Below are 25,337 nucleotides of genomic sequence, written 5' to 3'. Positions count from 1 at the left end.
ATAGCGGGTGGCATGAAAAAGGTGGCTAAGGAGGTATTGGGTGAGTCTTAAGGCGGTTGTGAACACCCCAAATTTTTCAAAATCTTTTAAATATTCCCTTCTTGTCCCTAAATTCATTTTTTGAGCAAATGAATCATTTTTTAAGTCTAAATCTCAGTTCATTTCTCAAGTTTTATTGAAATTAAATTCATTTTATATGTATCAGATCTGGATCCATTGTCCAGATCCAAAATTGAGTCTCATTGTCCAATTTTCAAGAAAATACCAAAAATAGTTTTTAAATAGCTCGGGCAGTCCATCCGACATCCGTTTGGATCTATCATGTTATATTTCTCGATTCGAGCTCTAAAACTCGAATATTTTCTCAAGACTCGGGTCCGAACCCATTATTCTGAATAATTTTCCCCAAAATGGCGTGAAGTTATCGAAAATACACTTTTGTAAATATTTTTTTAGAAAAATACAAAAAAATCAATGTTTAATCTTTGTTTTCCCGTAAAACTTTAGGATTTTCAAAAAATTGCAAAAAATTGGAAAATACAAAGAGAAAAGAAACAAAAAAAAATAGTTTTGAAAACCACTTTTAAAAACCATTCTTTCGCAAAAAAAACCTTTTTGAAAAACACCTTTTGAAAATCAAGTTTTATGAAAACATTTTTTGGTAAAAACCCTTTTTTTTGGTAAAAACCCGAAAATAGAAGGGGCCTTGTTGTAAACCTGTTTTAAGGGTTTTGAAAACCTTTTGCAAAGAAAAGAGGGCGGCGCCTCTTTGGAAGACCCTCCACCTTCTCTCCCTCATTCGATTCTCATCCTCCATGGCCGGACCCTCCATTTCCAACCCCTCATCACCAACAACCCCCATCTTCACCCTTCATCCCCCAACTGCATCCTCCTTCTCCGTCCTTAAAAGGGGATTCAAGAAACCCTAAAAATCCATCGTCTTCACCCCTCCTCTTTCCTGTACATAGCCTTCTCTCCTTCTCCTTCAATACCGCTTCTCACCCCTGCATCATCTACTTCTTCATGAATCACCCATCATCCTTTCTCCTGAGCGAAAACCCTTCCTCATCCTTCTTTCCCTCTGGCGCCTTCCCGCAAGCTGTAGAAGGTTGGTTATCCTTGCAAGGATCTCCAGCAATCGTAACGCTCTGAAAAGCTTCCCTCTGGTTGGACAAAGGAGATCAAAACCTCCAGCATCCATCGGGTCTTCTTTTCTTTAATATTTCATACAAGGATCTTCTTCAGCAACTCTCCCCTCCTTCGTTGCCTGGTTCCTATCTGCCTCAACCGAAGGAGCTCAGCTGATTTCAGCTCTCCTGGATTAAAGTTCAGTAGCAAAGGATATAATCCAATCCTCTGCAAGAAACCACATCATTAACTATAATACAACGATTCCCCTTCAAGCAACTAAGAAATCGACACCCACTACAGGTATGAAATCATATTCCTCCTTTCTTTTTCATTGCCAAAACATTGTTTTCCCCTTTATCTTCAGTACTACTCTGTCTTAATTTTTTTTTTTCTATTTCTACTTCGTTTCTCTTTCATTTAATTATGAGAGCATTAAAGAGGAGATTATCCTGCATATAGCAGGAGCAGACCCTCTATTTGCTACAGTCAAGGGAATGCCTCCTCATTCCTACATTTTTTTTAGACAAATAATCGTCTCCTAATATTTGATTTCTTTTTCTTATCTTGCTTGTTTAATTGGATAGTTCTATCACCCCCTTGTTAATTTTTTTTTTATTTAGTTATATCTCTGTTTTCTTTATGTACAGGATGTTCATAGTTTATGCTGCGTCATTTTTTTGCATCTCCATCTGCGTGGCCCAATTGGATTTCATTCGGCATTTTATCCTCCTTTTGTTGCCTTTATAATCTCTTCAGTTCTAGCCTCGTCCATTTCATTGCATTACTATCGTAATTCACTGCAACCATGTGTGACTGGATCAATGCCACATCCCTTTCCCATTGTGTCTCATTTGGCATTAAGTTGGTAAGTTTTGTGACTTCGGATTCATGTCAGAACCTTCTTCCACCATCTACGCCCATACCCCTGGCTGATGCATGAGCCGCACCCCTTGTGGCATCTGGCGCTATGTGGAAGTCGCCCCTTGCTTTCCCATTCTATATCTCAATTTGGACCACTCTTGCCTCCTGGTCGACCCACATAAATCAATTTGACAGCATAGCAATAAGGGTGAGATCCACCTAGTCCTTCGTTTCTACCTCAAAACCTTCCATCCATCCATAAGCCACCACCCTCGTCGGCGTTACTTCTTTCAATTTTTGCTAAAAATTGCCCCTGTTTGCGGCTTACACAACCAGCACCATCACACTCATTGGCAAGCCAACCTGAAATTGGCATCGATTTTCTATTTACAACAGCGGATCTAATCCACTGAGAAGCTCTGTTGGGTTTGCTGTGGAATTATGCAAACTCTGCATAAACTGCATATTTCAGAATATCTGCATATTGCATTTTGCCCCATTGCATACTATGTCATTGACACATCCGCGCTTAGGCCAGCAATGCATCATTGGGCAATGATCTTAATAGGAGTCGGCCAGAAACTCAGGAAACTGTGAGTTACCTATGGTCTGGGTGCCAATCTCATGAAACCTGGATTTCTAAATTCTGTCTTTTTTTATTATTATTATTTAGAGAAAATTAAGCCAGTTACAGTATTTGGATGATGTCTTTCTTGTTGGTTACAGTTTTATTTATGTGAGAATTCTGGGTGGCTGTATATGCATCTTTTCGTTTCATAAAGAACATCTAGCATGTGAAAATAGCTTATGATAAGATATACTTCTTATCCCTGTTGACAGTCCCAGTAATGTTATATTCTTAGTGCTATTTACTAATATAAAGTTTCCATAAGGCGACCCTTCTGCAGTCATGTAATATGATGATCAGGGCGTAAATCTTGCATCATTCCTTGTCAGCACTAGTAAGTATGAGGGTAGGACTCAGATTGATTGCTTTTCTTGAATCAAAATTGCTTGTGTTCTATAGGCCTGTTGGTTCATACACACCCTATTTATTTTACAATGCTGCCTATGCTTACCATGATATGTGGGGTAATTCACATAAAATCTTCTTAAGTTTGTAAGATTTATCAGATGTATATTCTAAGATTCTTGGAGAACTAATCTACTACGTGAGGTCTGGTATATCATTAGCTAAATGTTATTCTGGTGAAATCTCTAGAAATCTGAGATTTGCGTGGTTATTCAAAGTTTTTTTTTTTTTTAGGGGAATAAGATAACACTTTACTACAAGGCCTCTTCACAACTGTCACGTTAGAATCATGTGCACACTGTGGTACCATCACCTCACAGTATTTTCCCTTCTATTGAAGCCCCTGTTCATAGCATCCTTCTACCATAGTCCTATACGCAGCAGTACCAGTACAGTGCTTCATTTTCCATCTCCCCATATCCTTCTCATTATAGTTTTTCACCTGCCTATTATCATCCCTTGTGTCCCCATACTGCAACATCTACTGCTGCATCCCCTGCGGTATCTATGCATTACTACATACCTCCTTCATATTACAATTGTGCCCTCACAACATGGCCACACCACCCTGCAAAAACCTACAGAGCAGGCCCATCATCATCTTCCACCATCTGCAGCCGCATATCATTAGATATGTTCATGACATATCGATTGATATGCTCACAGCATACCATGCATTTAAGCCTAGTTGCATTCTTCATTTACTCACAACATATCATATATTTAGGTATAGTTGCATTCTTCATTTACTTACAGCCCATCATGTATTTAGGCATAGTTACACTCCCCACTTCTTCACAACACAATTTCCTTTACTAACATTATGTTGTACTTCATTTCACAGCCATCATATATCTACTACACAGTGGCGGTCTTGTTACACTTTGCCAGTTTCCACTATTTCACTCACCTATGCTACATCCATGTGATATATATATATGTATATGTGTAAGTACATATATATATATATATATATATGTACATATATATATATATATATACGTATGTATATATATGTAAATATATCAAATGGCCACATCTTAGATCATCAATGTTATTTCCTTAAGATGTTAAGCACAAAGTAGGTATACGAATGTCTCATAACCTGCATCTTTGAAGTCAATATGATATGTGCCATTTTCCTTTTATTTTCATACTAATCAAGGGTTTTTGCAGGGAATATGTGGGAAGTGTCATAGTCAGGGTATATTGAGAGTTAATTTCATTTTAAATTCTATAAAAGCACCAAATGTATTTCATTCTTTACCTGAATTTAAATATAGATTATTATATAATACATTCAATGACCATAGTCAAGGATGTATTATATCTTCAATCTTATTTTAAATTCATTTAAAGAATGGAATAGCTTTTCAAAATCCAATTTCAAAAATTTAAATTCATTCATCATTTATATATATATGTACATATATATATATATATATATGTAAATATTTTAAATGGCTATCCTTCCACATCTTAGATCATCAATGTTATTTCCTTAAGATATTAAGCACAAGGTAGGTATACGAATGTCTCATAACCTGCATCTTTGAAGTCAATATGATATGTGCCATTTTCCTTTTATTTTCATACTAATCAAGGGTTTTTGCAGGGAATATGTGGGAAGTGTCACTACTGGGAGTTGTAAATTTGATTTTATGAGTTGTAATAGTTAGATCTTAAATGAGAATTTACATTTCTTGCTTTAGATAGAATGAATGAGCATTGTAGATATCATGAGTTACTTGTTCTTCATGCATTTTTTTCTTTATTTCTCAAAATCTCACAATGGTGAAACACGAATGGCACGTGCACCATTTCGTAAGAGGTAAATTAATCCTAAGTTGATGATCCATATCAATGGCCATAGTCAGGGTATGGACAAAACTTAGGATTTTTTTTTACTTTTACGAAATAACACTGGATCCACACTGGATCCGTCTTCCAAAAATCATCATATTTTCAAATATTTTCTTCTTTTATCAGAATTTAACTTAAAATTAATTCAAAATATATACCAATGGCCATAGTCAGGGTATATTGAGAGTTAATTTCATTTTAAATTCTATAAAAGCACCAAATGTATTTCATTCTTTACCTGAATTTAAATATAGATTATTATATAATACATTCAATGACCATAGTCAAGGATGTATTATATCTTCAATCTTATTTTAAATTCATTTCAAAGAATGGAATAGCTTTTGGATCTCAGACTTCGGATCCAATTCTCCTTTAGGACCCAGAATCCAACTCTACTTTGGATCTCAGACTTCAGATCCAAAATCCATGTTAGGATCCAAAATCCAACTCTACATTGGATCTCAGACTTCAGATCCAAATCCATGTTAGGATCCAGAATCCAACTTCACCTTAGATCTCAAATTACAAATCCAAATCCATCTTAGGATCCAGAACCCAATTTTGTCTCGGATCTCAGATCTCAGATCTTAAATTCATCTTTAGATCCAATTCCATTCCCAATTCTAGATTTCAAATCCAATTCCATTTTCAGATCTCATCTGAACTCCCTAAATCCATTTTTTTTCCTAAATACCATTTGATTATCTCAGATCCATCCCAAGCTTCAGAAATCCAAATTCAATTCCATCTCAAGTATTCATTTCCTTTCCTAAATTCAAATTCAAATTTAAAATCGATTTTGACTTTGAAACTTCATTTCCTTTCATTTCAAAGCTCCAAGTCATTTATTCTTCCAAAACTCTGATTTACTTCAAAGGCTTAGAACTCCTCTGATCTATCTCAAGTTCTAAAGTTAGATTCAATAATTTCTTCACTCCTTTACCAAGTTCATCTCAGAATACTTGGAAATTTCTAAATCAATTTTTCTAAAGAGCATACATCATTGCATTGCACAAGCATGACTCTCTGTGCATTTAGATCTTTAGGATAAATTCTTAGATTATATTTAGGCAAAACAAAGGCATAGATTCGATCCTTGATTCGATTACCCCTGGTAAAGGCGCCAGGAACGGTCGAACCTCGTACCGACGAGCGAATCCCGTCTCTCCATTTTCCCGCAATATTTTCAAAAATGGAGGCGAGTTAAATTTCTAAATTCTTTTCAAATAAAGGTCAAGTGAAAACCCGCAAAATAGTTCCTCTTCTCTTTCTTTCTTTCTTTCTTTTCTCTTCTCTCTTTCTTTTCTTTCTTTTATTCCACTCCCTTCAAAAAGGAGGAGAATGGAGGTTGGAAAAGGAAAAGAGAAGGAAGAGAGAGAAACAACGAAAGAGGAAAAATTTTGCGATGATCACAGTTTTGGCGACCGAGATGGGACTCGTCTTCGTCCGGTTGAATCTATGCCTTTGCTTTGCTTTTATATAATCTAAGTCTTTATTCTAACATATGTCAGCTACATTTTCATGCAAACCTTAGGAGCCTAGACTCTGTCCTAAGCTAACATTATTTTCATATAGGATCTAAGTATGGTTTGGTAGGACCATATTGAGGAGATTATCCATGTTCACATTAGACTTAGGTTTTAAATACAACTCTCCTTAATTCTAGGGATTGAATGTAAACAATGTATGCAAGTGTATGCTTCTTTTTATTTAAATCTATCTCTTTAGGACTTGCATTAGAGCCTTCTGATTTTATTGCATATTGATCATATTTTGAAAACATCTCTACCTATATTGTCCCAGTCTTCACGTTGCTGGGCTGTCTCACTGAACCATAGTTCGGGAGAGAGCCTCACAACTGGACCACTTATTTGGGTTCGCGCCCCCCTACCACGTACCTAAGGGCCATAGTCCGAGGTATATCGGTAGGTGCTCAAGGATGTTGGGAAGCCTTTACCTTAGAACCGAAGAGATATCTTTATATGTCACGTACTTCGAGCTTCGGCTTGAGTATATCGGCGTACCTTGATTGGAATCAGATGATATAAATCTTAGAGTTAGGGTTAAGGTCCTATCCGCCATTTCAAATATTGCATATAGAGTCAGCTTTAGGGAGTTGTTTGTACATCTTTTTGCTTGTATATCTATAATTGAATGATATTATACATGTATATACTTTCCTTATATTTTCCAAAACCCTGGGTATATATTATTCAAAATTTCCTCTTTTAAAACCCCAGGTGTATTACCTTTTTCTTTCTGATTTCTTCAAAATCTTTTTGATCCTGCCTGCTAGTTTTCAATTTTTTTTTTTTTAAATCCTTGTCGTCTATTTTCAAAAATTTGTTTTTCTCCATCATGAGAGAAATGATATTGCCTATGAGGATTTTCAAAATCATAAAATTTCTTCTAAAAAGTCTTCAAAAGATTCAAATATTTTGATCTAAATCCCTTTTTAAATAAACTAATATGTTGATTTCCCTTTTCCAAATTAGGTTTTAAAAACCATTTGTCTTCAAAATCATCACCTCATGTTTATTTTCCCTTTCAAAATTGGTTTTAAAACCACTATCTTCGAAATCAAACCTCATGATGATCTCTCATGATGATTCCCATTCTTAAAGAATCAGATCTCGCGCTGATCATTCTTCTTGCAGTGGATTTTCTTTCCAAAAATGATTTTTCATCTATCTTTTAAATAAACCTTTTTTTCTTTTAAAGATCCCATATGCAGGCAGGATCAGAAAAATTCCTTTTTTCTTAAATCTTATAAATTTTCAGTTAAATTTGATATTTATATCAATTTCATTCATTTTATTCATGTTTTTCTCAGGTTTATATCAATTTTATCAAGTTTTATCAAAATTCTCCTCAATTTTATTAAATTTTATCAATTCTTGTACCCTTTCAGGTTAAGGGATAAACCTGATGCCTCTTTCCCATGAGGTATTTCCTTTATTCTGTTCCCGCTCAGGTTAAGGGATAAACCTGACCCTCGTTGTCCGAGGTGTTCTCATTCAGGATAAGGGAAAATCCTGAGACCCCTTGTAGGAGCAACAAACGCTACCTATAAGGATTCTTTTGTAAATACAAGTTTTATTAATCTTTGTTGATTTTCTAGATTTATATCAATTTTTCTTCATTAAATCTCTTTAAATTCTATTCTTTTTCCCATTCAGGATAAGGAAAAATCCTGAGACCCCTTGTAGGAGCAACAAACGCTACCTATAAGGATTCTTTTTGTAAATACAAGTTTTATTAATCTTTGTTGATTTTCTAGATTTATATCAATTTTCCTTCATTAAATCTCTTTAAATTCTATTCTTTTTCCCATTCAGGATAAGGGAAAATCCTGAGACCCCTTGTAGGAGCAACAAACGCTACCTATAAGGATTCTTTTGTAAATATAAGTTTTATTAATCTTTGTTGATTTTCTAGATTTATATCAATTTTCCTTCATTAAATCTCTTTAAATTCCATTCTTTTTCCCATTCAGGATAAGGAAAAATCCTGAGACCCCTCGTAGGAGCAATAATGCTACCTATGAGGATTCTTTTGTAAATACAAGTTTTGTCAATTTTTGTTGATTTTCTAGATTTATATCAATTTCCCTACATTAAATCTCTTTAAATTCTATTCTTTTCCTCATTCAAGATAAGGGATAATCCTGAGATCACTCATAGGGGCAACCATGCTACTTGTGAGAATTCTTTTTACAAAAATAAATCAATTTCCTCAAATATTCTACATTTTTTTCAAAAGTTCTATATCCTTTTGTCTTCCCAAAGTTTATTCTTTTTATATCCCCCGTCACATACCTGGTCCATCTAAATCATAGATCATAAATTCTAAATCTTGTCACATCCCTTCTAAATTCAAATCTCAGATTACCTCTTAATAAAAACTTTCATTTTCCCTTTCAGGTTAAGGGATAAACCTGATGCCTCTTTCCCATGAGGTATTTCCTTTATTCTTATTGTTCCCGCTCAGGTTAAGGGATAAACCTGACCCTCGTTGTCCGAGGTGTTCCCATTCAGGATAAGGGAAAATCCTGAGACCCCTTGTAGGAGCAACAAACGCTACCTATAAGGATTCTTTTGTAAATACAAGTTTTATTAATCTTTGTTGATTTTCTAGATTTATATCAATTTTCCTTCATTAAATCTCTTTAAATTCTATTTTTTTTCTCATTCAGGACAAGGGAAAATCCTGAAACCCCTCGTAGGAGCAATAATGCTACCTACAAGAATTCTTTTGTAAATACAAGTTTTGTCAACCTTTATTGATTTTCTAAATTTATATCAATTTCTCTTCATCTTCTTAAATTCTATTTCTTGTTCCCATTCAGGATAAGGGATAAATCCTGAAACCCCTCGTGGGAGCCACAACGCTACCTATGAGGATTCTTGTGTAAATACAAGTTTTTGTTGATTTTCTAGATTTATATCAATTTTCCTTCATTAAATCTCTTTAAAATTCTATTCTTTTTTCCACTCAGGATAAAGGATAATCCTGAGACCTCTCGTAGGGGCAATGATGTTACCTATGAGAATTCTTTTTGCAAATACAAGTCTCATCAAATTGATTTTCTAAATTTCTTTTCTTAAATTCTATTATTTTCCCTTTCAGGTTAAGGGATAAACCTGAACCTCGACATTCGAGGCATTCTTTCTCAGGACAAGGGATAATCCTGAGAACACTCATAAGAGCAATAATGCTACTCGTGGGAATTCTTTTTACAAAATAAAATTTTCATAAATTTTCTCAAATTTTCTCCATTTTTGTTAATCTTTCATTAAATTCTATCTCCTTCTATCTTCTTAAATTTTATTCCTTCTTTCTCCCGCTCGGGATAAGGGTTTAATCCTGGAAATTGGACCGCATACAGCCAAAAGTGTTGGTCCATCTAAATCCTAAATCATAAATCTTGTCATATCTCTTTTAAATTCAAGTCTCAAGTATATCCTCAAAAATCTCTTTCCCTTTCAGGTTAAGGGATAAAACCTGAATCATTGTCTATTATATCTTAAATTCTCACCAAATGTCTATCAATTTCATCAAATGTCTTTTATTATCAGGCCTTCGGGTTACAATTACATCAAATGTATATCCTTTTTCAAAGCCTTCGGGTTACAATTTCATCAAATGTATATCCTTTTCAAAGCCTTCGGGTTACAATTTCATCAATGTATATCCTTTTCAAAGCCTTCAAGTTACAATTTCATCAATGTATATCCTTTTCAAGTCTTTGGGTTACAATTTCATCAATATATATCCTACTCAAACCTTCGGGTCACAACTCTATCAATGTTAATCATTCTTCAAAAAAATCCTGCTTTCGAGCTGGTCGGGCAAACAAATCCTACTTTCGAGCTGGTACTTCCAAAAATCCTGCTTTCGAGCTGGTCGGTCAAACAAATCCTGCTTTCGAGCTGGTCGGTCAATCAAATCCTGCTTTCGAGGTGGTCGGTCAAACAAATCCTGCTTTCGAGCTGGTCGGTCAAACAAATCCTGCTTTCGAGCTGGTCGGGCAATCAAATCCTGCTTTCGAGCTGGTCGGGCAACCAAAATCCTGCTTTCGAGCTGGTCGGTCAATCAAATCCTGCTTTCGAGCTGGTCGGTCAAACAAATCCTGCTTTCGAGCTGGTCGGGCAATCAAATCCTGCTTTCGAGCTGGTCGGGCAACCAAAATCCTGCTTTCGAGCTGGTACTTCCATCAAAATCCTACTTTCGAGCTGGTCGGGAAACCAAAATCCTGCTTTCGAGCTGGTGCTTTCAAAAAATTCTGCTTTCGAGCTGGTCGGTCAATCAAAATCCTGCTTTCGAGCTGGTTGGGCAAACAAATCCTGCTTTCGAGCTGGTACTTCCAAAAAATCCTGCTTTCGAGCTGGTCGGTCAAACAAATCCTGCTTTCGAGCTGGTCGGGCAAACAAATCCTGCTTTCGAGCTGGTGCTTCCAAAAAAAAAATCCTGCTTTCGAGCTGGTCGGTCAAAACAAAAACCTAAATATTTCTTGCCAAGTTTCAACTTAAGGTCGCATCAAAATCTATATTGAGTGATTATTTCACAAAGGATGCTCGAAAACCTTGCCAATTTGATAAAAATACTTGTTGATTCCAATATTCTTACTGCACAAAAGAATTACCTCGAATTACCTCTAGTATTTTCTTCATAAAAAGTAAAACTCTTTGCGAAAAAGAGGTAAAATTCAAATCTTTTTCCTGTTGATCAACCAAAAGGATGAAAGAAATATCCTTGGTATGATTAGTGAAATAAATATTCAATGATGTTGAAAAGCCAGAAACGAATTGATATTGATCATGGCTATGACACATGTTTAAAGACGGCTATCTGGCAATCAGGCAACGGAAATATCCCGAGCGATAAAAAAAGAATCCACTCAATCCATATCTCCTTATCCATTTTTTGAGCTGCAATCAAATATCGGCAAAAGGGATCTCTCAATTGTCGTCAAGATGAAGGCGAATTAAGCGAGTAGACCCCCGGGGCCAAAGAAGATTTGAAACATCTCCAAGATGACGGAGTTTGTGACGGACCTACCGACAAACCCTAAAAGATATTTGATTTCTGCTATCATCTAAAGACCTTTTGAGCCAACATCATCAATAGAATCCCTGAGATATAAGAAGGATCGGAACATCTCCAAGATGAAGGAGTTTGTGACGTACCCTTCCCCTGAAAAAGAGAGAAAAGTCAGGAACATCCAAACGAAGGATGATGTAAAATGCCCGAAAAGCCCAATGACTCAAAAAGAGTGCAAAAAGATCATCATGAGAAAACACTCAGATATCAAATTGCCTAAATTGCCAGAAGTCATCCTTTCTTATGCAAAATATCTGTTATCAATACCTTTTCACTACTTACTTTTATGAAATTGAGAATATTTCTTCTCTTCTCATATAAAGGAAATGGATAACTTCCTTGAAGAAAATCATCAGCGCTAGAGTTCTGAATTTGACTCTTAAAAACCAAGGAGTTGACCTCGTTGGAGGAAATACTCTAGGTAAAAGAGGGAATATCTTTGCACACATGTACACATTTTCAAGCGCTGAAATCAACTATAAATTTATCTTATTGGCAAAATTTTCTAGATATTCTGAGGATGAAATAATTAGTCAATATTCATTTTTTTTTATGCAACCTAGCATTGTTCATATCTTCTAGAAGAGTTACCCCATTCAGTTGAAGTATCTCTCCTGTCCCAGCACGGTTTCAAGAATTCCGTATGGTTGTCCCTGCGAGAGGTCATTAAATTCAAAAGCTGATTTAGTCTCAACAATGAGACGTCCAAGTTCATCCCTTTTTCAAAGCTTTAGGGAACCCCATTTCCTTCCTCCTTTCGCAAACCCCTTTCGGATTTGTTCGTCCAAACTCCGAAGGTCCCATCATGGTCTCTTCGCTCGAGGATTCCGTATGATCATCCCCTTCAGGTTAAGGGTTAAGCCTGAACCTCGTACAGCGAGGTACTTTCCTTTTCCAGGTTTGGGTTAAATCTGAGTCTCATTCCAACGAGTTTCCCTCATTTCGACGAGGTGTCTTCCTCCAGTCCCATCATGGTTCTTCCCATCGAGGAATTCTTGCTTTGTATATCCATCCGGAATAAAATCCTACTTGAGCTTCATCTCATAAGGCATTTTCCAAAAATGTCCCATCAAGGTCCTCACTTATTCCATTCCCCATTCAGGTTATGTTTTTGATATATCTTCGTCCCATCCAGGTTAAGGGCAAAACCTGAGTCATTTCAAAAGATTGATCTTGTCTCGCCCACGAGACTTGATCTAAATTCTTACCTTTCATCATTCTGGGATCCTTACCCAAAGCCCCATCACGATTTCCTCATCTCTATCATTCAGTCATATCATGGTCGAGGATTTCGCTCCTCCAAGCCATTCAGGATAAGGTATTAAGCCTGAAACCATGTCTTTCAAATCAAATTTTTCCACACCCAGTTCAGATCTGCTGACTGGGGCATTTTTCAAAATTTGGAGTGTTTTCTTTGCCACTAAGCTCGGCTTTCAACCGGCTTAGTAGCAAAGAGGGGCATCTGTGAACACCCCAAATTTTTCAAAATCTTTTAAATATTCCCTTCTTGCCCCTAAATTCATTTTTTGAGCAAATGAATCATTTTTTAAGTCTAAATCTCAGTTCATTTCTCAAGTTTTATTGAAATTAAATTCATTTTATATGTATAAATTGATTTCAGATCTGGATCCATTATCCAGATCCAAAATTGAGTCTCATTGTCCAATTTTCAAGAAAATACCAAAAATAGTTTTTAAATAGCTCGGGCAGTCCATCCGACATCCGTTTGGATCTATCATGTTATATTTCTCGATTCGAGCTCCAAAACTCGAATATTTTCTCAAGACTCGGGTCTGAACCCATTATTCTGAATAATTTTCCCCAAAATGGCCTGAAGTTATCGGAAATACACTTTTGTAAATATTTTTTTAGAAAAATACAAAAAAATCAATGTTTAATCTTTGTTTTCCCGTAAAACTTTAGGATTTTCAAAAAATTGCAAAAAATTGGAAAATACAAAGAGAAAAGAAACAAGTCTACAAGTTCATGATGTCCAAGTCAAATGGAGATTGAATGAAGTTGAGCAGTTCAGTAGGGGATCATTTTTGTTTCAGCCAATTGAATTATCCAAGATTAGTACCAGCCTTTGAACTATGCTTCATCCCATGATGACTTCAATTTTCTCTTTCTATAGAGAACAATTTATCTCTTTCATTGGTGTTAATGCCCTAGAATGCAAGAACTGGTCTCTCTGCAGCATAATGTAAAATATTGCAAACACTAATTTTGTTCACAAAAATGAGATCACTAATGCCACCCAAGCTGAAATCAAGTTTGATTTCAATGATAAATACAAGTTTGGATGTAACACCCCAAGATTTTTAACCCAAAAAATTTGAGAATTTTTTTTTATCAGCAGAAATATTTTTCAACATCTTGGATAAAAAACTTTGGCCGAGTTATGGATCAGTCAATCACACTAGTACTAAATTTTTATAAAGAGGAACATATCAAACCAAACTTTCATTGTCGCATCTAGATTATTGTTCAACAGGAAAATAAACAATACTAAAGTTCATAAAAACAAAGTAACATAAGTTTCAAAAATCCAGTCTCCAGGAAAGAAAATGGTTTGGCTTTCTGACTTCGCCACAATTTTCTGTTATCACCTCGGTAAATCACTCCACACCTGTAATTGTGTAGGGGGTCAATAACCACACCCCGTAGGAATACAATGACAAAGTACATGTGTATAGAAGTAAACATATATGAAACATCATTTTTTACTCATAAATTAATATCATTGCATTGATAAATCACAGAACCACTGAAAAACTAAATTCAACACCTATTCATGATCATGCGTAACATGCATGACTTACCAATGCAGTAAATCATCAATTTATGACATGAGTGGCTTATAATTCTTTCATTTATGTGATCTTTCTTAAATGATGCATGCTATGCTTTAATAAAATGTGCAATACACTTTTGTTCCTCTTGTTAACAATCCCTGTGAGTAATACACAGACAATATCCTGATCGGAGACACGATCAAGGGATACATTCAAACAATTTATGTCTTATTACATTGGCCTTGCATATCCTTTCCGGTCCTGGGTGAGCGACAAAATTTATCGAGAGAGAAATCCCAACACCCTCAACCTAATATATCAGTCTTTTCTTCAGCTAAAGCCTTATTCACTGAAATTTATTATGTTTTAAGAATAAGTTCCACTCTAAATGACCTGGTCTTGGGAATGTATAACCGCACAGAGAATCTCCGCTCTAGTCAGATTACCTGGTCTTAAACGATGCACTTTTTCACAGAGATTTACCGCTTCAGCCAGATTACCTGGTCTTAGACGATAAACTTTCTCACAAAGATTTACCGCCCTAGCGGGTTACCTGGTCTTAGATAATGCACCTCCTCACAAAGATTTACTGCCCTAGCAGGTTAGTCTTGGATAATGCACCTCTTCATAGAGATTTACCGGCCTAACCGGATCCCCGATCTTGATCATGCACACCCTTACAGATATTTCCTTCAGAATTGTTTCTTAATAGATCTATTGTCATACATGCCACTTTATTATGCCCTAAACATAACTAAACAACATTTGTGCATAAGTTTCAACATCAAGAATTAGCATCACATTCAGTTGCATACGTCTTGAACACATATTGTGTATTTTTCACTATCATATGAGTCACAATTTCAATATCATGCCCAAAATGTCTCGGAACCATGCATTAGCTCATACTTTCTTTACATTTGTCAATTAACATGCATGTATCTCACATTCTTATCATGATGCATTTAACACTATAAACAATTCACATCTATCATGCATTGATCACATATTAGGCTATCACGCAATATGCATCACAAGTTAACTTTTCTTATTTAAACAACTACACCATTCCATAAGGCGCAGTATTCATGTCATATTCATCAAATAATATTTATGATATGTCTTGACAATCCATACCGGTTATGATAAAAAATGCATATCATATACAAGAAGCTAATTTGTAACGTAATCATTAATCTTCACTTAATGAGAATTTGCAGCCTTAAAACACATGAGTAAGACAAATGTTACCAATTTTCATTATAAATAGTGATTAGTTTCTGAGCCAAATTAGCCCACTCGATTAACACATCATATAGAGTTTAAATTACCGATTTTATCATATCATTTTTCATAAACATATACTTTAAAATCGCAGATTTTAAAGCTTGACACCATACACAGATATCATTTTTCACGAAAAATCCAATTTTAATCGTAGGTCACTATGTAGTTCATAAAATGCCTATAGCGTTATATATATATATATATATATATATATATATATATATATATTGAATTAAATCACTGATTGAGAAGGAATAATTGAAACCAAATTTTAGTTTACTAGAACTCAGATTTTACCCGTCGGTCACGAGTTTCATCATATGTGACTTTTTTTTCTTTTTTTTCTTCTTTATAAGCCTGATTTAAAAAAAAACAATTATGTTAAAAATAACGATGTGTTACACATTTTCTGTATGATCAAACCAACACACCAGCTGGAGTGTTTCAAGAAAACGTTGTTCTTACAAAATGTATATCGCCAATTCAGTTACTGGAAAAAAATCATCTTACACTCTCAATGAAAAATGATTTAAGAAAATTCGGTTTCTCTTTTTTTTTTTGCATTCACATAGACACCCGGAAAACATGAAAAATCTCTTTAATCAGACAGCCTATGCTTACACGCATAAACCGAATCTAATTGCATGCATATTCCACTGAATAATGATATCACATGTCATTCTAAGAAAATTACCAACTAAACTTTTTATTCCAAGCAAGCAATAACACGTGCTGATAAAAATAAAAATCTCAACAACTTACCACATGGGAAAATTAGCAAACACCAATTAAATGTTTTATCTCAAATAATAGCATGGCAGTTCAAAATGAAAATTCCAAAAATTCACAATAGGGAAGAAATTGACAAATATGAATTAAATTTTTACGTCAAACAATAATATGTCTGATCGAAATGAAAATTTCAGAAGTTAACAACATGGAAAAATTGACATTTCAGGGAGCCCAAATCCATACGCACATACTATGTCAAAGTACCTACCTCAAACGAGAAACTTTGAATCGATGTAGCGTCGGTTGGACTATAGTAGTCGGTTGTGAATTCCGCTAACTACTGGTAGACACTACTACCCAATTGAAGCAAAGTAGAGAGAGAGAGAGAGAGAGAGAGAGAGAGAGGAAGTATGGAGAATGAGAATTCACGTGTCTTGAGGGAGGGGATGAGAGTTCCAAGATGATTTAAGTGATAGATGATCATGGTATAACTCTTTGGGGGTTTCATATTCCAAGAGTCATCTACCTATAATAGTGGGGAGGGAGTTCACGTACAGGAGACTTAATGAGAGAGAGAGGAGTGGGTGGGGGTTAAAGAAATCAAAAGTGTTCTTATCTTTTTTATTTTCTAACTTTGAAATAACTAATCTAACTCCCCCATTCACGTGAATGGGAAAGTGGGTTCAACCCACCATTTTCACTTAAGTGTAACCCCTACTCATAAAGAGAAAATAAAAACGTGTTTCTAATTGCTTCATTTTATTTAATATTTTTTTCTTTGGTTCAAGTGGGGTCCACTTGAGAGGACGCCCCCTCTTTAACCTCTTAATTCTTCCACATACTTTATTAGTTAATATATATTTCCCCAAGTATATACTATGTAAAATTTTCTTACATTAATAAATTTTATATCAAATACTACTGTTATTTTTTTTATATCAATAAATTCTAGATCCATGTTGAACCAAGTCTTATGTGCATCGATCCACACTCATATCTAAAGCCATTTTGGAATTTGGATCTTGAGATTCGGATCCAATTTGGATCCTCTCCAAATCCAGATCCACTTACCAAAATTCTACTTTATTGAAATCTTGGATTTGTCTATAAACTAGATCCAGGATCCGCTTCCCATAGATAGTGGACTTCGGATATTTTCAGTATTGAACCAAGATCCAAATTCCCATAGTTTTAATTCGCGAAATTAAATTTTTTTGTTTTTTCGATTTAAATTCCTTACAAACCTTTATATTAACTTTTCAATAATTGTTTTTAAAAACACCGGTTTGTTTCCTTAAAATTTTCTCAGAAATTTGCAGGTCTTACATTGGATCTATCTACCTTTCGATTCTATCAGTGCACTGTTGGAAGAACTAACTCCAGATTCTGCATAAATCTCATTTTTGCTCTGGATAACCTAGTGACAAGAACAGCACAAGTAAAAATGAGCATGCACATGCAAACATGCTTGCACGCCAATGCACACACAACAATAACAGGTACTGCTGCTGCTACTGCTACTACTATGAACTCCAGGAGCAAAAAAAAATGGAGGAATTGATTGGAGTTGTAATTAATGACAAGGTTAATGTTTTTCTTTTTTTCTGATGCCCAAACAGCGAAGTACTATTATGAGAAAATTTACGACAAAGAAAAATAAACAACAAAAGTTACAATGGAACATTGATCTCTGCTGGTGGTAGTAGGGAATGAGAACATGCAAACATACAAGGCTGGTATGAACCACTATTACAATGGCAATGTAAACATTCTCTGGAAACTCTGTACATGCATAAATATCAGAAATTAATTTCTATAATTTGAAGCTCCATCAGTCCAGGCAACCAGAAACCAAAAGTACCAAAAATATTGTCTCCAACACAGAGAGAGGTATAAACTATAAAGGCCATACTAAGAAGAATAAAGATGAGGGATATCTTTTACCTGGCCCTGGAGATGCATAAACAAGTTAAAGTTTTAAGGCTGTGAAAGTGTTAGTTAAGAGAAAGCATATAATTTGACAATAATTTAACAAAGACAAAATTTCTGGTAATTTTGGCCTAAATTTGCTTGGAACCAAATTTCTGGCATGATAAGATGGGTGCTAAGTGCCATCTAAGCAATTAACGAAAACTCCAGTTTTTGAAAAGGCACATGGTTGACAATAACTAGGGCCTGTTTGGCATTTTGAAAATTAGATTTTAATAATTACATTTTCACAAATAAATATTGAAAGTTAATTTCTGGTTAGTGGTTTGACAAATAAAAGTGTTTGGATGACAAAAATCAGTTTTGCAACTTTATAGTTAAAGATGCTTTCTTTCAACTTATCATAATCTTCAAAAAATACCACCACAGTCGTCATCTCTCTCTCTCTCTCTCTCTCTCTCTCTCTCTCTCTCTCTCTCTCTCCATAACAACCAACAATGCCACACCACTATCATCATCTTCCTTTTACATGTTCGTCTTTGTTCACCACCACTATCACTAGGGCTGGTAAATGAACCAAAGAAGCTTGCAAGTCGGCTTGGTTTGGCTCATCACGAGCTCATTCTTGATCAGCTCATACAGCTGGGGAGCCAAGCCACAAGCAGCTTGTTTAGCTTAAACGAGTCAAGCCTGAACACAGGGTGTTCAGCTCGGCGGAGCTCGAGTAGATAAAAAAAAATACATTTTTTGTGTGATATATATTTTAAGTGTAAGATAAAAGAGAAGAAAGCAAATATATATATATATAAAGAGAAGGATCCATGAAAAATATACATGTAAAATATGATTTATTAAGTTTAATATATAAAAAAAATATATTTTAAGTGTAATATATAGAAAACAGATACATACTCCATGTATAAATAACATGGAAATTATTTACATGAACCAGCTTGTGTTCACCGCGCCTCATTCAAGGATGATCAGACTTGAGCCCAGCTCGGCTAAACACAAACATGAGCCGAGTCACGAGCTTGGTCCCCTGGCAAACAAGCCAAACTCGAACATGCCCTGTTTGGTTCGTTCAGCTCATTTACCAGCCCTAACTATCACCAATGCCATCATCATCTTCTTCTTCTTAATATTTCTTTTTCATCAGCCACCACCATATTCATTACCACTCACTACCATCACCATCAAAATACCATCATGAGCACCACTAATATATCACCATTACAAACATGATCATCATCAATGCATCACAAATGTCACAGCATGATCATTACCCTCATCATCTCACCAACACCACTATGATAATTATCATATTCACCACCATTGTCACTAATAGTAGGAGTAATACAGCAGTATTGGAACTTTGCTCACTTTTTTCGAGCGATATATGGCTGAAAAACGTTAAAAAATGCATGCACAAGCCTGCATTTTCTGATCATATTTTCAGGGTTGTCTTCGTGCTTCAAGTGACAATACCCCAACCCTTTCCAGCTGTTTCCTGGCCAAAAATGTGACGGGAAATGGTGATTTTTGAGGCTTCACAACATTGTTTGGAAAAAAAAATCTATTTCTGACACTCTTTTGATTGCAAAAACAGCATTTAAAAATACTATTTTGGAAAGTATCATATGACAAACACTCCATCAACATCTTCAAAATGGAATTAGGGTGCTAAGAACAATGTTCTGGGCAACATCTACACCCCTAATTTTTTGAGAAATTGGTCACCCAGAAGATACTAAAAGCACAATATTAATTGTTTGATGAAGGATTAATTTTCAAAGTGTAAATCAACAGCGGATTACATCATGACAAAGCTTAAAAGAAGAGTTCTGGATTGGGAAGAACCAAAAGAAGTTGAAGAGCTATGAAACACATACATCTTGAGAGGTCAACCTAGCAGGTTAAAGTAAGTCGTTTTTTGTGGAACCTTGATAAAACTCCTATACTGTCTTGAAAAGAATTTTGGAACCTATCATCCACAAGGGCAATTATTTTCCATGGTTAGATTCTTACTATAAGCCAATCATAACAATCCCAAAGTATGAGAGACCACAACCAGACCCATGCCCTTTCCTATGAAATGGATGACTTAGTTTTTCGAGTTTATGTTATTTTCCTTATTATCCAAGAAGTTCCTTGAATGGCCGGTTAGAATAGAATGGTATCCTTCTTATGCTGAAAATTGTTGTGCTATTTCTAGACAGGTGGATGAGAAATGGGGGAAGAAATAATACTTGATTTAATGTGTGGCTGCTCATGGCATGGTGGACCTCATGGAAAAAGAAGTAATGGGGTCTTCAAAGATTCTTCAAATATTGCCTGGTTGTACAAATGCTAATCCAAAATGGGAATCTATTTTCTCATTGATAAAATGGCTGGGCCAGACCTTAGCTGGACAAATCCCGTTGCCTAAGGCTCACTTTTCCTTTCTTAATTATTTTATCCTCTTGATTTTGTGTGCTTTTGCATTGTGCTCATGCTTTGCTTCTAAATGAAACTTTTTACTCTCCCATCTTTTATAATAAATATTTTTTTTCTTTATCTAAAAAATGTCTAAGTATATCAAACCTCAACATTGTTGACTTATCCAGCAGAACCACAGAACCATAAATAAAACAGCCATTGAACCATCCATATACATGAAAAGAGATATCTTCCAATGCAATGGGTTCCAGGACTTCACCTGAAGTTTTACACAGACCTTCATTTGCCATAAAGGAATCCTTACAATTTGACTTCAACTCGCAAATTCAAATCAGGTGACCTTGAATCATATTAGGGTACTAACTATCCAATGTGAATAATAACACAGTGACACATCAATAGTCGAAACTAGAACACATGCACCAGGCCAACTGTATTTGTAGGCAAAGCACACATATGCCCATACATTGACTGTGACAACCAAAGCACAAGAATTCAAAAAAGGCAACAGAATGGAATTACATTATAGATATGTGCACAGTCATACACATGGCAGCAGCAACAACAAAAATAATGACTGATAATAATTCTTCACAGGTCAGTCCAAAATGTCAAAATTGAAACACAACGTGAAATGAAAAAGCAAAGGTTACTTTGACAATTCATCTCAAAAAATAAGCCAAAACAAAGAAGATACAAAAAAGATTTTTATGTGAATGGTCAACATACCACGCTTCATTTTTTATAAAGCAACTTCTTCAAAAGCCTTCTGTAAAGCTCGTACCGCCGCATGGTAAGTTTTTACAGATGTTGCCCCATCCTCAGCATACTTGATGGCTCGACGACAAAGGTCATTAAATCTCCAAGTATGTGATTTTTTACGATCATCTTGAACTTCATGTTCTTTTCCATCATTTAAATCCCTGGCTTTGGCATTTCTTGTAAACCGTTTTAAAATATAATGTGGTGGGAGCGTCCCAACACCTCTATTCATGAACACGATCAGTACATGTCTACAAACAATCCCTGAAAATTCAAACCTCTGACAGCTGCAGTTGACTATCATGTTAAAAGTATTGAACCTGACAATGTATTCTCTTGAATTAGGCTCATAGTCTCTAACTATATAAGTGACAGTTGCTCCATCATCCTCTCTGGCTTCAGTCTTGAAACCAAAACAAGGATCCAATTCATCTTGAAACTTTTCAAGCATTTCCCTTGTATAAACTCCAGCTGCTTCTTTCTCCAAAGGCCATTTTGTCTTAAGAATAGGTTGTGTGTAGTTTGTTTCTAAATCTGCTTGTATTTCCTTCTCATACCAGATATCCAATGCCTTTGCATATGATAAAACAAAGTCATACAGAGTAGTCTGTGCATGAACAAACCCATTAAAAAATGCATCGATACTCTCACCTCGTTGGGTTGTAGATAGACCTGAAAAAAATGAATTCCTCAAGAAAACGGGTGCCCATCTGTGACGAATTTTAAATAATGACTGAAGCCACTTCTCTTCCTCTTCATTTAAACTGTATTTATGGCTCATTAGTCCCCAACATTCTTCAAACTCATCAGTTGACACTGTCTCATAGATGCATCTGGTGAAGTCATTACTGAAACTTCTATTTGACTGAACTACACTTTTTAGCTTTATTGGAACCTCTCTTTGTAATTGTCCTAAGCAGTAACGATGGCAAGTGCTTGGAAACACCCTTGCAACAGCTGCATCTATGGCTTGATCTTGGTTAGTGATTATGGATATTGGAGGTTTTCCAGACATTGCTTGAAGCCATGTAGTAAACAGCCAAATATATGTCGAGTCACTATCATCTAAGACTGCAGCACAACCAAAAAACACAGTCTGATTATGATGATTAACTCCAGCAAATGGTGCAAATGGCATATTATATATGTTTGTCCTATAAGTTGCATCAAATGTTACTACATCACCAAAGTAGTCATAGGCCATCCTTGACCTAGAATCAACCCAGAAGAAACTAGTGATGTGTTCATCATCGTTGACTTGTACAGCATAAAAGAATGCAGGGTTTTCAGCTTGCATGCGAGTAAAATAGTCAAGCACTGCCCGAGCCTCTCCTCTTAAAAGCTTCCTTTGTTGGACTGCATCCACATAGTTTCCACAACCTTGCTCAATGAAACCAAGATTTCCACCACCTCCTTCTTCTCTGTAAAAGGACATGGTCAAATTGGTGGATGGCCTTGTTCCTATGCAAGAATCAATCACACGTTCCATGGGATTGGATGACTTCCTATGCGAGCGAAGAAACTGGACCCTACTCGGGCTCTCCAAAACATGGTTGTGTTCTTTTACAAATATCGTAACGAACCATTTTCCAGTACTTCTTTTCCTTATTGCCATCTTTGCCAAGCAACCTAGCCTTGTAACGGTCCGAATCCGCTGCAACTTAATCTGCTCACTGTCCTTCCTCCGATGCCGGTATCCCTCTTTAGCACAATGAAAGTAACGGCCATTAATCATATCTCTGTTGGATCTAGAGCGGGATAAAGAACCTATACGAACGCTAAACCCCATACGCCTTGCGTACACATTGTAGTATTCACGTGCAGCTTCATCAGTATCGAACTCCATACCAACATATGGATCCACAAATTCACACCCATAGGATTCGATCAAGTCCATTTTCGTCTCATCATCCCCACCCACAATAACATCCCTTCCACCAGAGTTCTTCTCTTGGCCATCCTCATCATCTATGCCATTATCTCTTTCACCAGAGCTTTCGTTGCTTTTATCATTCACACCAGCAGAAGGGGAGATGTCCGCTTCCGGTACATAGTCGGTCGTATAGAACTCCATGCTCACACTTCATTCAATTCAGACTATACAACAACATAAATAGCAATTCATTTAGAAGAATCCAACCAACCTGAATGTTAATTTTGTTACAAATAGAAAGCTTACAGATAGAATCAAAGACATGAAATTTGAACTTTGAGAACATTAAACTGTCACCAAGCTAAAGAAAAACAGGGCAAGAACGGATCCAACAATGACAACTAAGTAAAACTTCAATAACAAATACTCGAAGCTAGGAACTGATCAAATTCTAAGGAACCGAATTCAAACAAACAGCCAACCAAAATTCTTGGCAAAAATCACGCGGTTCTTACGTGGTGTCCGGCTCGGTACCATGCTGGATCACAATACAAAACAGGAAGCCTGAAGAAACGAACTTGAGCAAAAGCACCATCAGTTACCGTATGGTGCTCAATCCAGCAAAACGCTCCATCAGAAAAAAAAACACAGATGAGGCCGTTGAATATCAGCCCGCGCACACGGACTACGAGCGCCCGATGGCCTCTGTGTGTTCCAGCACGGGTCATGAACTAGAAAAAAAATCACATAGAGAAATCGAATCATCCAACCAGAAAACTAACAAAATCATTCAGGTGGAGAAAAGGGGTTAGCGTAAAACAACAAAAACTCCATACCCATCTAAAACTTTCCCAGAAATGTGCAGTGACAGATGAAGTTTCCGGTGATCCAGTACGAATAATTGTGAAATTTTAGTTTTACAAAGCAGGGAAAAAAAAGCAAAATTCATGAAATTGAAAAGAGGGTTTATGGCGCTGGACCGGTCCTCTACCAATCGACGATTACCAGAAAACACAAAAAACTGAGGTCTCCATTAAAACCCTTTACGATAGGAAAAGGGGGAAATAGGCCCCAAAAAGCAGTATTTAACCGCAATTTTTTCGCCCATTTCTTCCTTTTGTAGAGAGAGAGATTCTTACGTGATGGATCGCCGGAGAAGAAGCTATGCCGCCGAACGCTCCTGGTTCGGACGGTCGGAGGACTCGCCGGAGAGGTGGAGGAGATGTTGGACTGTCCCTCCGAGGGAGGGTTTGATCTAATGCTGGACTCAGCATCGACGATGATGCTGGCGCACCGATCACCGTCCATCTTAGGTATCGTACGGTCCTTACGAGGTGAGCCAATGACCCTGCACGCTTGCCGAATTCATTTTATGGTTCCGTGCCGTGCGTGGTCCTTTACTCCTGTGCTCTGTTTCCAGCACCAAAGTGCCCCGTTGGTAACTTGGTTGTATTCTGTGATGGTGGTTCAGCATGAGATAGGAGCCAAATCGGATCGGATCTGGTTGGACTTCCAACTGGACCCAGATTAAATAATAAGATCCCTTACTACCTTTCCTATCAGGCAAAGATATAAACCATCCTTCGATCATAACATTGACATTAACCCATTAGGTTCCAGCTCTAGCGATTTCTTTCTCTCGTTTTTTAATTTTTTCCCTCACTTTTTTTTCTGGGAAGGAAAATAAGTTTTTGGTGGATTTCTGGAGCGCTCTATCAGGCTCGTCGTTTCTATCGGTCATCTTTTTCGCTATATTTGACATACGTGGATCTCTTTATCTCATTTCCAATTATCTCGTATTTTCTTTCATTTTACACCATCTCCCAACCCTCAGAAAACCGTTTTTAGTACCTTTTTTTTTACTCGGAGAAACCGCGCTGGCTCAGCCTGCCGTACTTACAATCTCTGTTCATGTCAGCGTAAAACTCCGACGGGGCTTACCCCTCAACCCCAAAGAGTCTTCAAGCTTCGGCTTACGCGAGGGTGACACCCATGGGATTTGAACCTAGAATGCCCGTCAAACAGT

At 36.3% G+C, this 25,337-nt stretch overlaps 1 pseudogene across 1 annotated transcript; it reads right to left on the bottom strand.

Moving 5' to 3' along the window:
* Positions 1-1,028: 1,028 nt before the first annotated feature.
* Positions 1,029-24,486, bottom strand: LOC149822262 (protein FAR1-RELATED SEQUENCE 5 pseudogene; annotated as a pseudogene). Its single transcript, XR_016425788.1, has 5 exons — positions 24,451-24,486; positions 23,827-24,042; positions 21,482-23,535; positions 1,231-1,356; positions 1,029-1,163 (listed from the first exon to the last, which is right to left on the bottom strand). The product of XR_016425788.1 is annotated as a protein FAR1-RELATED SEQUENCE 5 pseudogene (transcript).
* Between the last annotated feature and the right edge of the window lie 851 nt (positions 24,487-25,337).

The sequence above is a fragment of the Nuphar pumila genome, chromosome 11 (genome assembly GCF_984573655.1).
Source record: "Nuphar pumila chromosome 11, dmNupPumi1.hap1.1, whole genome shotgun sequence".
In the NCBI taxonomy this organism is placed as follows: Eukaryota; Viridiplantae; Streptophyta; class Magnoliopsida; order Nymphaeales; family Nymphaeaceae; genus Nuphar; species Nuphar pumila.
This window is presented reverse-complemented; position numbering and strand designations above follow the sequence as displayed.